Source organism: Microplitis mediator, chromosome 5 (assembly GCF_029852145.1).
Source record: "Microplitis mediator isolate UGA2020A chromosome 5, iyMicMedi2.1, whole genome shotgun sequence".
Taxonomy (NCBI): domain Eukaryota; kingdom Metazoa; phylum Arthropoda; class Insecta; order Hymenoptera; family Braconidae; genus Microplitis; species Microplitis mediator.
In genome coordinates, this window is record NC_079973.1 from 25,052,726 (window position 1) to 25,066,676 (window position 13,951).

The 13,951-nt window shown below is 32.6% G+C and overlaps 1 protein-coding gene across 1 annotated transcript in view; it reads left to right on the top strand.

Moving 5' to 3' along the window:
• The first annotated feature begins 6,519 nt into the window (after positions 1-6,519).
• The window catches only part of LOC130667433 (methylcytosine dioxygenase TET), a 73,047-nt gene continuing 65,615 nt past the window's right edge, over positions 6,520-13,951 (top strand). Inside the window, exon 1 of the mRNA XM_057469002.1 lies at positions 6,520-7,182. The gene's annotated coding sequence lies outside the window, so the exon portion shown is untranslated. The remainder of the gene's footprint in view (positions 7,183-13,951) is intronic.

Consider the following 13,951-nt stretch of genomic DNA (forward strand, 5'->3'; position numbering starts at 1 on the left):
AATAATTATAAATAAAAGCTGATAGTCCAAGAGTGAGTTGACAAACCCGAAGATCGATTATACAAGATCCAATAGCAGCTAAGGGGGTCTCACGAGCTCCATACCAGCCGTCTTTATATTTTTTCATCATTCCACAGTATCCTTTTTCAATCCCCGTAAACTGGATAGAAAGTATACATATATATACAAGACCAACAGCACATTTCGTCTCTCTTCCAACACAATTCTATTCTCGATCTCCAAGCAGACTTGAGTATGAGCATCTACCAAGCTGCTGCTTTGGTCCCAGGTCTGCTCAGCAGAGGTACTGCACAGTACCAGGTGAACGTGCTGGACGATTTTTCATTTGGTTGCCATGAAGCTCCGACAATGGACGCGTGTCATGAGACCGATGGTGTGGTATATAACAGCAGTACCAGTAGCTCCGAAGCAGCTGCTTTATTTGCCACCACACTACGTTTACTTTTGTACACACACTCACATAAATATATGAACCTATATATATGTATATATATATAAGTATACAGTACTGTACTACCGTTTGTCGCACACAGATGGGGATCAGAACCTCGTGCAAGATCTCGTCACAAGATCAAAGCCTTCACCAATACACAACTCCAAGTTGGATCTATTGCTCCATACAATGTTCGTGTTCATGTACAAACTGTTTAATGTACATTAACTTTATTCTCTTTAACTTGTACATAAAAAAAATGATTATCTACAGTAAGTATCCTTACATTTGTAGAATGTATAATAAATATATTATTGTTGTGTAAAAGGGAAAGAGCCGAGCCAAAAGCTATTGTAAATGAATAGGAACAGGTGAGGAGGTTGCAACGTGTAATGTGTAACGTGTTTCGTTGGAAGGAATAATTATTTCCTATCTTCATTATCAATCCTCTTGTCATACCAGTTTCACTTATTTTTTAGCGAGATTAACTATTTTATTTTTTAAGAAGACAGCTTACAGATGAACCTGGTGCGGGACCGTGAGACAGAGCTGCTACGATCCGGATCCTGTAATCCGCGGCTCAGGCTGTCGATAAATAAAATTCTAGTTTTATTTGAAAAATGTATTTTTTTTATGGGGCAGCTGCATTGTCAACTTAGTGGGCCTACACTTGTATTAAATAATCGATAGTTCGAAAGGATCTTTGGCAGATAAAAATCTCATGGGCGATGGAGATACGCGGCGAATGTAAGAACGTGGCTGGACGTCAGGTATAAATGGCCGAATGTCCTGGAAGGTCAGTTTATTCGGGCATTTAAGAGTTCCGATGATAAAAATTGTTGAGGTTGGTAACTTTTTTTTTAGGGTTTAAATTATTCGTATGAAGAAATTTTGAAATTTGTATTTTTTCTTCGAAATTTTGAGAAAAAATTTCATTGGAAAAACGATTTACTGAATTTTTGAAGGAAGTAAATTATTTTAAAAATTGCACACCCTGATTTTTGAAGGTGTGCATTACTATGATATAAATTTTTTATAGCAAAAGTCAATAGAAATTGCACACCTCAAATTTTGGGGGTGTGTCTTCTGCTGACATTTAAATTTCCAGTAGAACTGTGAGAAAATAATAAATAAAAAAATGCACACCTAAAATTTAAAGTTCCAAGGGTGTGCATTAGTTAAACCCGACTAAAAAATTATAAATTTAAAATACTTTTATCAGATTTAAAATAAAATGTTTGTGAAGAAAGATAGTTAAAATTAAGATTTTTATCTCGAGAAATAGTCCAAGTGATAAAATCACCCGGAAAACTTTTCAAGTTAAAGTCACGTACATTCATCGATCGTATTTTTTCCTGCTATATTTTCTTTACACATAAATATATATATGTCTATATAAACAAAAGACACACATTTCAATTCGACCTGCAAGAAGTAATCGCTATTGTTTTTTTTTATTTTATTTATTTTTTTCTATAGTTTACTATACACACCAACTACACACTGGGGTAGAAAAGTTTTCTTACAGACTCGGCCAATAATTCAATCTCCCTCCTATTTTCCTGTCTTTTTTTACTCATTTTCTCTCAATCCCCTACTACTTTATACTACACTATTTCATAACTCGTAATTTCTAAAACAAAAAGTATGTCCTGCAACTTTATATTCCAACTGTAAATAAAGAAAAAAAAAAGATTTAATATTTTGCGCCATCCGGATTCGTTCCAGTCAAAATTATTAAATTCCACAGGGATTTAATTTTTTTTGGTAACTGTCTTGTTTGTTAGCTAATAATAATAACAATAATAATGTGCACACTGTATGTTGGGAACCGCTGGTCCCGCGAGTACGTGATATACAATAGCATCGAGACACTATACTGTGTACTGTGGACATAGGTTTCCTTTTTCCTACCTGGTCGCCTCGATAAACTGATTTATTTCAGCATCATTGTATCCCTCACATCTGTCCGGATTTTGCCAGTGAATTTCTATACAACATCAAGCGCAATAAACTCCACAACGTTTTATATTCTCTCACACTACACATTATCAAAACGCTATATTATATTTTTGCCCAAACTGAACCTCGCCCATTAATTGCAACTTATATGTATGGCAATATATTTATCCTTCAAAAGATTGACCTAGACGATAAAAAATGATGATAATTAAATTTGAATTTAATTTAAACAAACTAATTTCAAATATTTAAACTTTTAAAAAATTCAACTTTCTCATTTCTACTTTACTTGGTATTAAATTTAAGACAATTCACCCTGACTTTGTATATATATATATCTGAACATTCAACCCCTCATTTTCTTATTGCCCTAACAAACTTTCTGAGTTGAGCCAACTCTACATACTACCAAGTACATTCAACAATAGTCATTTAAAACTCACGCTGGATTAACAGATTTAAGAGTTACTAATTTTTTTATTTATTTATTACTTTTTTATTTTTTTTATTTACTACAGCATTAGCCTCTATATCAATAAACAATTTCAAATTACATAATAATTCTATTAATTCGTTAAAAAAATTTAGAAACAAAATGTACACAGAAAAAAAGAATTTCTTGGCGCAAGAAATATTTTGTATTATGAATTGAAGACAAAAATTTTTCTTGGCTCAAGAATTTTTTTCTCGCCTAAAAAATTTTTTTCTTGTTCCAAGAAAATTTTATCTTACCCCAAGAAAAGTTTTGTTTTCACTTTATAATACAAAAAATTTCTTGAGTCAAGTAAAAATTTTCTTAGAACAAGAAAAGATTTTTTGCGCCAAGCAATCCTTTTTTTCTGTGTACAAATTTTGAAAATTTTCAAATATGATATTTTGCCTGACCAGACTTTTTTGCCAGATTTTTTTGAAATATCAAATATTAATGGCATTTGTAAATTGATCTTCATCGAGAAACATTAAATTAAATTTTGCTATTGATATTTACCAGAAAAAATATATAAAATAATTTGACTGCACAGCTGCAACTAAATATTAATTTTCATCGTAAACATGCGGAGTATTGATGTACACGCATTGAAATATTTCCGAAACACAAATTAGTAAACGTGTGTAGCTATTCTCGGGGTAGATATTTGAATCTAAATATAATGAGGAGATAATCTGTAATTGTATATACAATGTATAGGCGATGGTAAGCGTGACACAAACACCGTGAGACGTAGTACCCGAATATCCTATTAATGCTCTCAGATGGCTCAAGGAGCCGGGTCTTATTAGCGTCCGTCGCCAATATTGGCTTGCGATCACAATTGACAGCTCTCCTGCCAGGCATTTCGATCTCCGTGTGCATATATATATAGACACACCGCTTCATTATATTCCAGTGAATACATACATGTATGTGTGCATGATGACGACAGTAACAGGTATTACGTGACAATATTAATATCTCCATTATTATTACTATCGTTATCATTATCAGTCAATCAGTAATATTGTCGTTTAATGCATAAATTATAATTGCATGATATTGTTATCGGATTTTTGTTTTTTTCCACCTGCGATTATTAATTTTCTTACACATGGGCACTACTCATATAAATAATTGAAATTAATTATTTTTTAAATTAACTCCTAATTTCGATAAAATAGAAATTTTAAAATTTTGAACAAAGTGTCAGTTCTGTAAAATATTTATTGATATATTTTTGAAATTTGTTACAGTGATTTTATATATATATGAAAGATTTTAGAGAAGAATTTTTTTTTTAATTTTAGTTCTAATTTCGAATGAGAACGATTTACTTTTATTAAATACTGGAAATTTTCCACAGCACTCGCGAACAGATTTTTGAAATTCGCCAGCTGGCGGTAACTTTTTGAACCAAACTTCCGATCACTAATAATTTAATTTACATATTCATTATTCATTACCCATTTTAAAAGATTACAATAGCAACTAAAATTTATAAATCTCCGATCACTAGATCTCACGATAAAGTCTTATAAGTCGGGACAATTATGATCATTCATCCGCAATTAATCCTCGGGTACGTGTGAGCGCGATACAGATAAGATGTGTTCTATGCGATGGATAAAAAGTACAGAATAAAAAGAGTCCGACATTAGAGAATCACACTTATACATAAAAAATATATATCCCTGCATACAAAGAGAAGATGAATAAGGACAAGTCTGATGCATCTCCTGTCACTCTCGACAGTGGCAGCAAAGCCGCAACGACGTACGTCAACCCCCTGCTAAAGAATACGCATTAATTTATATCTGCATACGTCGGCATTGTTATGATAATAACAACCAGGGTGTCCAACAACACTAACACACTAGTGGACCAGATATATATATATTCCTTTCCTTTATTTTATTTTTTTTTTAATTTCTCGTCTCGCTTTAACCTCCGCCGATGCTCATATCAAAAAGACAACTCTGTAGGTATATAAATATAAATATATTATGTATTCGTGTATATATATAAATATATATATGCGTGTCTCCGCGTGTGCATGCGTGACCGAGTGTCGGCCGTTAAAAATATGCGGCCGGAAAAATCTACCTGGGAAAATCGGACGCAGCTTTCTGCCGAGGCGACCGAGCGCACACATGTGTGCATTCGGTTTGCCGAGCATCCACTGTACTACTGCCGAGTTGAGGTTAAGCAATGGAATCTAATTTATATCACACGTATTTTTTTATAATTTTTTTTACTTATGCTTTTTTTACTCTTTATTCTGCGCCACATATACTCACTCTTTTATGCTAAAAAACACACGTCCGGATACAAGGTATAATTTTTTTACTTAACGTCGCGTCGCCGTTAATTATTATTGCCAACATACACACACGCTCTTTATATTTATTTCTGCGCTCATTGTACCAAATAAAAATGTATGATAAATAAATTATAATTAACGTTTTCATTCTCTATTATTAATTCTATTTATAAATATCATGTCCAAGACTCCAAGAGTATTCATAATAATAATACTGATAAATAAATATAAGTGTGTAAGTATGTATTTATTTTTAATTAAGATATTGACTGATCTGAGAAACCCATTCTCGCTTAGAAAAATTTTTTTAATAAAAAAAAAAAAACATGTTACTTGTGAACAAAAGCCGAAAGAAAAATTAATGAAGGAATTGTGAGATATATCAAGAATTGTCAGGAGCATATGGCGTTTTTTCCAAACAAAAATACGTACATTAATACTTCAAACACCATGTATGAAATAAAAAAAAAACCATGGGGGTATTTCTTTAGTTACAAAAATAAAAAGTGGTGAATCTCCATTGGTACGTCGCCACCTTCGATAATCATCTCCACGTACCCTCGTAATATAATAATAGTATCCAAAACTTATGTGCCATCACATATATATACACATACAGATATATAAATATATATATATATATATCTCATACGTATCTTGAATCTCCTGAGATCCAACTCTACCATCAGACTCTATCATCTAGTTTTTTTTTCTACACATAAATCTCTTATCTAAATTCGTGCGTCATAAAAAAAAACTAAATCTCAATAGTTTTCTCATAACGATAAACTATTATTACCATAAATCATTAATTATATGTATTTTTTTATAAAGTCTCGACTCAAAAATAAAAATCTACATATTTTTAAAAACAATTAACCCGCCGAAAATTTAAAAAATTATTTTTTTCTAAATGATAAGCGAAAAAATTTATTTATTGTAAGCAATTTAAAGAGTAATTAGTGCCTAGTAGATGCAAAAATAATAACTGAATTAATTATATATATATATACATGTACATATATATATCAAATGTCTTTTAAAACCAAGGGTTGCAACAAGATGGCGCATTGCGTTTTGCGCGCGCACAACATCCCCACTACTTTAAAGTGAAATATATATATATATATATACATATATATAGACGATAATACCAACACAGGGTCTAGGTTTTCATTCCACCATAAGCGTAATAATTTTACTAGCACTCTCGCCACCCACCACCTCTACTACCACTACTACCTTGTATCTATCCTGGCGTATCCTGGATTCCCGCCACGGTAGTATCGGGATGACACCCGAACAGTGACGAGTACCAGCGGACTTGACCGAAGAATGAAACGCGGGCAGCTGCGACTCGTCGGACAAAGAATACATTTTGGAGCACACACAGTCACTGCGCGGCGAGCACACACAGCACGGGCCAGCCCGCAACCAAAGCAACACATTTTATACTCGTGTTCGGGCATATATATTTTATAAACAAATATTAAATATATATATAAATAAATATACATATAAAAAAAAATTAAAATTTTAAATAAAATATATATATATTTTTTTTACCACCAAAATTTAAATAACGAGTAGCCATAAGTGTTTTTAAATAACGACACCGTTTATGTCGGCGACAACGCCGGGTATTTTATTTATTATTTCCAAAATTTACTTGAGTGCGGACTACTGGAGTTAAGTGTGCGTTTATTATGTAGTGACAATAGTGAAAAATATTTATATTTTTGTTTTGGAGCAGACGCTATTCTGACAACGTGCGTGTTTACTATTATTTATTTAATAAAAAAAAAGAAAAAGAAAAAAAAATTATAATTCACTCGTGTAATATCGTGATGCGGGAGACACGCTCTCGTTATTACTGCTGTTACTCGCGTGAATTAAACAAGATAATTAAATATGCGTGACAATTATTGGCCGATGCTGACGAGGGATCAATGAATTATTGATAACAAACAAGTACGGATGCACTTTTTTTACTAAAAAAAATTATTATCAAAATTCCCTTCACTCAAATTACCCACCCGACGTGTGATTATGGTTCAAATTCATGTTATTTTGGGTTTTCACTCCAAAAACAAGATCCGTGTTCCGGTATGAGGTTCTGTTTTATCGCGTACTCTGTGCGCAATTGCAAGCACGCGTGGACGGTTAAATTTTGTTTATTAAATTTTTTTACAACAAAATTGTGTGCAGTAGTTTGAGAATGAAAGTGGCATAGATGGAATAAAAAGAGGAAAAGAATAAGAATGAGAATGCATACTCACTCAGTTACTCATTTTCTTACTCCCTCTCACTCTCAGTACTCTCGCTTTCATTCGCTTCATATTTACTTCAACATATATACATATATAAGAATGTCTACGTACACTTTCTCATCCCTTTAAATATTTTTTACTCTTTACTCAGTCTTACTTTTTAAATTTAAATTCGTTCTCTTTACGCTCGCGAATATTAATACTCATTATGTATTTTATTTTTAATTACAACGAACCGTTATTAGTTTTTTGAGTAAAAAACTAAAAAGTAATAACAGTGGGATTTAAAAAATACTTCGAGTGCTCAGAGGCACTTTTATTAACGATCTGGATAAATATAAACATTTAACCTGTGACTCACAAGTTGATAACCCTGTAAAACTCCGGGTATTTTTTAAACGTGGAAACGATAAAGTTTCAGAAGTTTTTTTATTAAATTTGGATCGGAAGTTTTGGTTTTAAATTTTTTCGGCTTAAGAGTGGAGGAATTTTTTTTATGATGTATATAATAAATTTTTTGTTTTTTGAATGTAAAACAATGGGCTCGTGATGTAGAAAAAAAATCGTAAACCTGGTTTTAAAAAAGGGACACACGAGGAAACTATTAAGAGTGATGTAAAAGGAAAAAATAAAGAGCGAAATAACGTTCGAGGTCGTATAAAACACGGCTTCCGTTTCGTAACACGACAATTTTTCTGAGAATGGTCCAGGCTAAAAAGCATCCGAGAGACTTTAGAGAATTGGGTTTTGCTATTGCGAATGGACTGAGCGGAACTAAAACTTTTTGAAAAATAATAAATCGGCAAAGTTTGACTTTTACTTGATGACGGACTAGAGTTTTTTAATAAGTCGGGATGGGATTGTTGTTAAATATGGAATAGTGTATGCTCTATACTGGATCGGGGATACGTACTGTATAATATGAGGAAACCGGCGAGCATGTGGAGAGAAAAGAGAGTAGAGAAACAGAAAACGCGAGAACAACGGGCGCCAGGGAAAGATTTACGGGCGCACACCGGTCCCTCGAGGTTCCTTTTTCGCTTTTTATCTTTATTTTTATATACTTTTTTTATTATTGTTTCTTTCTCATTTTTTTTTTATTGGTTATCGCCCACCGACCGGGAATCGGCACGCGGCGACGGGGAAACCGCATCGCGGTTTGCTAAAATCTCATGAGAGAATTCAAAAGCCGAGCCGCTGCTCCGATTCTACAGATCAGTTTTGTGTTTCATTTATTCGTGATTTAAAGTTTTTTGGTTTGGCTTTAACCCCAGATATATCAATTACACTTTTGACTTTTATTACGTCTCAATTACAGCCTTTCTTTTTTTCATTTCGTCCGTACTCATTTCTCATAAATTTTTACTATAAAATATTCGATCAATAATTTTAATCAAAAATTTTATTTACCAGACTTTGAGTCTCTAATTTCGCTCAAATTTTTTTTCATATAAAAATTCAAAATTCTCTTTCCATTGACTTCCTTTCAGTTTTTTGACATGGAATTAATTTTTGATACTTGATTTGAAAATTTTTTAAAATTAATTCAACGGAAAATTTTTTTAAAATTTATAAACATCCGTCGAAATTTTGATTCAAAAACTTAAATTTGATAAAGGCACAAAAAAAATTTATATACATATAAAAGTATATTTTCTCGATGAAAAATTTATAGTCAACTGTATACCGGATGTATGTTTCGAGGCAACGAGGTAACGACCCTGGATTAACGTCAAGCATTCTACACACATATCTTTTTGGTCCGGATACATTATCACACAAAGTCCGGAATAAAAAAACAAAATTTAATCCTGAAAAATTCAAACGCTCTATTTTATCGTTGTTTTTTAATCGCATTACCTTCTCGGTCTCACAATCAAACAGTCCCACATGCTCTACCCAAATACAAATGAATCTCTTACACATCTACAGATTGTCACGTTGCGTCCAACCGAATTTCCAATACGAAATTTTTAAATAAATCCACGTCAATGGTCTATTTGTGGCACCGATACCGATTACATTCTCCCATTTCCATGTCTTCAGTCAACATCATTTTTGATATCCAATAAAATTATCACAGTACCGGCGCTTGTAATTTTTCAAACTCTACACAGAAAAGAAGGATTTCTTGGGGCAAGAAAAAATTTGCATTATGAAATGAAAACGAAAATTTTCTTAGGACTACAAATTTTTCCTTGCCCCAAAAATTTTTTTCTTGACTCAAGAAAATTTTTTCTCGCCCCAAGAAAATTTTTGTTTTCAATTCATAATGAGATAAATTTCTTCGGACAAGTAAAAATTTTCTTGACGTGTGTAAAATTTTTTTGCGTGAAGAAATTCATTTTTTCTATGCAAGGAATTCGTCGCCAAAAAATTATCAACAATAATTTATTTTTTTTGTATAAAATAATAAAAACCAAGCAACATAACAATAGTGTTTTATTCAAATTTATATTTAAGAAAACCAGTTATACGAAGCATACGAGAAGCGAACGCAAAAAGCACTCGCTGTAGTTTGGGTCCCATTAATCTGTGGTTTAGCGAACCAATTTAAATATCAGCGACGTAGTGAACGCAATTTTATATCATTTCCGATATCTCCAAGGTGTATTGGTGGCAGTTAAAGGGTTTATACACACAACCACACATACAAATATAAATACACACTAGACACATGTAAATGTATTATATATTATATGTTAACGCAAGTACATTAAACGCATGCGCGACACACGAAACATTTTATATTGTGATTGTTCGGCAAACAAGAGGATTTTTCTCTCTCTTCTCCACCCACAACTGCTGTACCAATTTTTCAATTTATTTATTTGACAGTAACATTTTTTTATACTCAACCATAACAAATAATTACGAATTTAAATTTAGATTTTTTTTTTTTTAAAGTAATCAATAAAAAAAAAGTAAATATTCATAAATTTGAAACGTGCACATGGATCTTCGTAAACGGGATGATAGTATGAGATTATAGAGATGGTTTAGTATAACGACCACCAAAACGCAGCACATGTGTGCGTATGTGTGTGTTTGTATTTGAATTGTATTTGTACGGGATAAAGGAGAGAAGGGAATTAACGCATGCGTATAAGTTTAGTTGGTTTGTATGTATGATATATAAAACGCGAGAGGCTGATAAGTGTGTGCGTGAGACCTTGAATCAAGCAGCCTTTGTCGCGAGACTCTACCGCGGCACATCACGAGGTCGGCGAAAGTGTACCCAAGAGCTTTTTTGCTTCATCTTGAACCCCGTAGTAGCAGTAGTAGAAGTAGTAGTAGTAGTAGTAACAGCAGCAGAAGCAGCAGTAGTAGTAGTAAAAGTAGATGTCGCAGTAGTGAGTGTAGTAGTACTCTTTTTTGGAGGATCAGCCGTCGACTTTACTCACTCTCTTTACACTTTTGCATACGACACGAGCAACAAATGCATCTCGGTCTTGTACCGTAATTATTTTTATCTGCGCATCAAAACGCTTTTTAAAAAATTAAAAACAACATGCGTTAAGTAAATAAAGTAAAAAATATAAAATGGATGGATGGATATTGGAGAGGGAGAGATAGAATTTATTTTTACTGTCTTTGTTGTCTGGGTTTTATAGTCTAATTAAATTAAATTTCGTAAATAGTTTAGATGCTGGGTATTTTGAAGATGCTTTCGTTGGGTGTATTGTAGTCAGTGTGTCACGAGGATGTACAGTAAATTCTTAGCGTTTTGTGGAGTAAAGCTGGATCATGTTTCCAGGAAACTCGTCGGATGTATTTGCCGCGAACATATGTAATGCAAGTTGCTCTCTACTCGCGAATACGGAGAGTGGGCTCTCCTTTTATATTAGTCTTTTTACAGAGTTTCGGCGCATTCTGTATCGTGAACTGAGCGACAGAGCGTGCACTATGGTGTACTGCTGTATAGTTTGTATGGTACATAAAACATAGTATGGACCATGGGCCATCTCTCTCTTTCTCTCTCTCTCTTATTTCATCTTTCTCTTTTTCTCTGGTTCATTTTTTTATTCTCTTTCTACTCTACTCGGTCTACTCGCGAGAGGCGGTATTGAATTTTTGTGCGTTCGCTACGGTCGATTCAGCGAAAGTGCAGCTTGTCCCGACTACACCAAACCAGCTGCTGCTCTCACATCCTCGTATACATCAGATATATTATGTCAAAAGAAAAAAAAAAACTTGTATGCTCAAAGATACCAAATGTTTTAAAATCTTCCTGAGTAAAAAAAAATTTTTTCTAACAATTTTAACTCTAAAATTGGTACGCTAATTATATGCAAAAAATTACAAAAAAAAATCAGTAATTAAATTTAAAATTTTATTTAAAAATTTCTAAGAAAATTATTTTTCAGCTGATAAATTAATTAATGATGATTAAATTTAATTGAGTGAGAACGAATAAAAAAACAAGTTAATAATAGAAGAAAATAAAAATAAATTTAAATATAAATATAAATATAATTACTGATTATTTTTATTGGACGTAGTAAATATATTTGTACGCTATCAAATGCTTGGAGACTGCTACGCAGTATATATATCATCTCTGACAAGTTTCGCGGCATTTAAAGACTAAAGTTCGCGGTATTAAGTTTGTTAAAGAAATATATGTTGCACCGATTTGTTTAAGTTCATTCCTACCGACAAGCTCGTGATTTTTCTGCGCGGCCAATGTGCATGTTTGTTTACGAAATAGTAATAAAATAAATAGATACACATATATATGTTTATAAATATATGAACGAACAAACAAAGTGTTTGTGAATTAAAATATACGATAATGGAAGTACAGTGAAAGCGGCCGGTGGTTAAATGATAGCGAAAGCTCCGAGTTGTAAATTTCTATCCACGTCGAGAGGTGGATAGAGAGTGGGCGATGATCTACAACATTTAACAATGGGTCGAGGACGAGAAGATAAATTTCAAAGCTACGGGGAATTATTAGACTACTATTGCCGGGCTCTACTATCCGCAAATTCTATACGCGGGTAATATTAATGCCTCCAATTGTCGCATACGTACGATTAACGTTCATCCCCTCTTCCGAAAATTACTTCTATACTATTGTAATTAAATGTTATATTATTACATTGTAAAAATTGGGAGTGAATTTGGAGTAAATGTAAATTTTATTTAAATCCAAATCCACATTCACTCCATGACTCGGAGTTTCGGAGTCTTAAAAAAATATGATCCTGAAGTTAGCAGACAATTCAAAATTTGCAAATTTAGTTTTCGACAGTTCAATTAAAAAAAAAAAAAAAAAACTAAAAAAATGCACATATAGAAAATTAAAAAAACTACAGGTGCAATTTTTTAAAATATTTTTTTTTTTTTTAATTTATGGATTTTAAAAAAATTCAAAACTTAATAGACGTCGGCTAACTTCAGTATCAAAAAAAAATCACCATACGGAGTTTTTTTTTAGTGAGTGATTTCGGAGTGATGTGAATTTTATCTTCACTTTGAGGGGATGAATAAAAAATCATCCACTCCATTTTAACTCCGAATCCATGTTGATTTTGGAAATTTTTTACAGTGTAATAAATGTTTATTGATTAACGTTTGAGTTTCAAAATAAAATTATTTAGTGTCGGCTGAAATATGATGCAATCGTAATATGTGACGTAGACGTAGATATCAATGTTGAACTGGGGGTGAAAAACTTTTGAATTGACTATACTTGGGCTGTACGTGTTTGGAGAGTTAAGCCGATCGATATTACGTGGCCCTTGTTCCGTGACGCTTGAGCTTGAGTTATTATGGCATTTCTAGCTTGACGCATTAATAAACCATTTTCATCACTCAAAATTTTCAGTATATTCTATAAAACAGGAAACGCTGGGGTAGAATGGGTATGGTGGTTTACGGACTTTTTGGGCATTAATTTTGGGGTCGTTTTAGCGAATATTGAAATGAGTAGAATTTTTGAATCATTTTTTTGTGAGGACTCGTGACCCCCAGATTTTTAGTATTTTAACTGTCAGAATGACGAGTCATGGAACCAAATAAATATTTTTTAGTTACAACTACAGCCAATTTACTCCATATTCAAATTCGAAAATAAATTTTTAATTTTTTAAATTTTACTAAAACCAAAAATCATTTAATATCAACATCACATTCCATTATATATTTTTGACCATCACATTACACCTGAGCCTCAAAATTAAAAAAAAAATGCATCAAAATATAAGCTTGATCATTTAAATAAACAAGAAAACCAACAAAGCAAAGCAGCATGTTATGTATTATTAATTTTTCTTAAAAGAACAAAAACTACTCGATTATGTAGTAAGTGTGTAGTAAAAATAATTACAGTAGAAGAATAAGTTGTTATCGTGCGTTGTGTGAATGACGGTAGTGGGATAGTCGTTTACGAATACTAAAGCGTGGGAATAGCTGAGGTGGGCGCGTGTGTAGGGGGAGTAGGACTCGTAATAGTAACCTTGGCA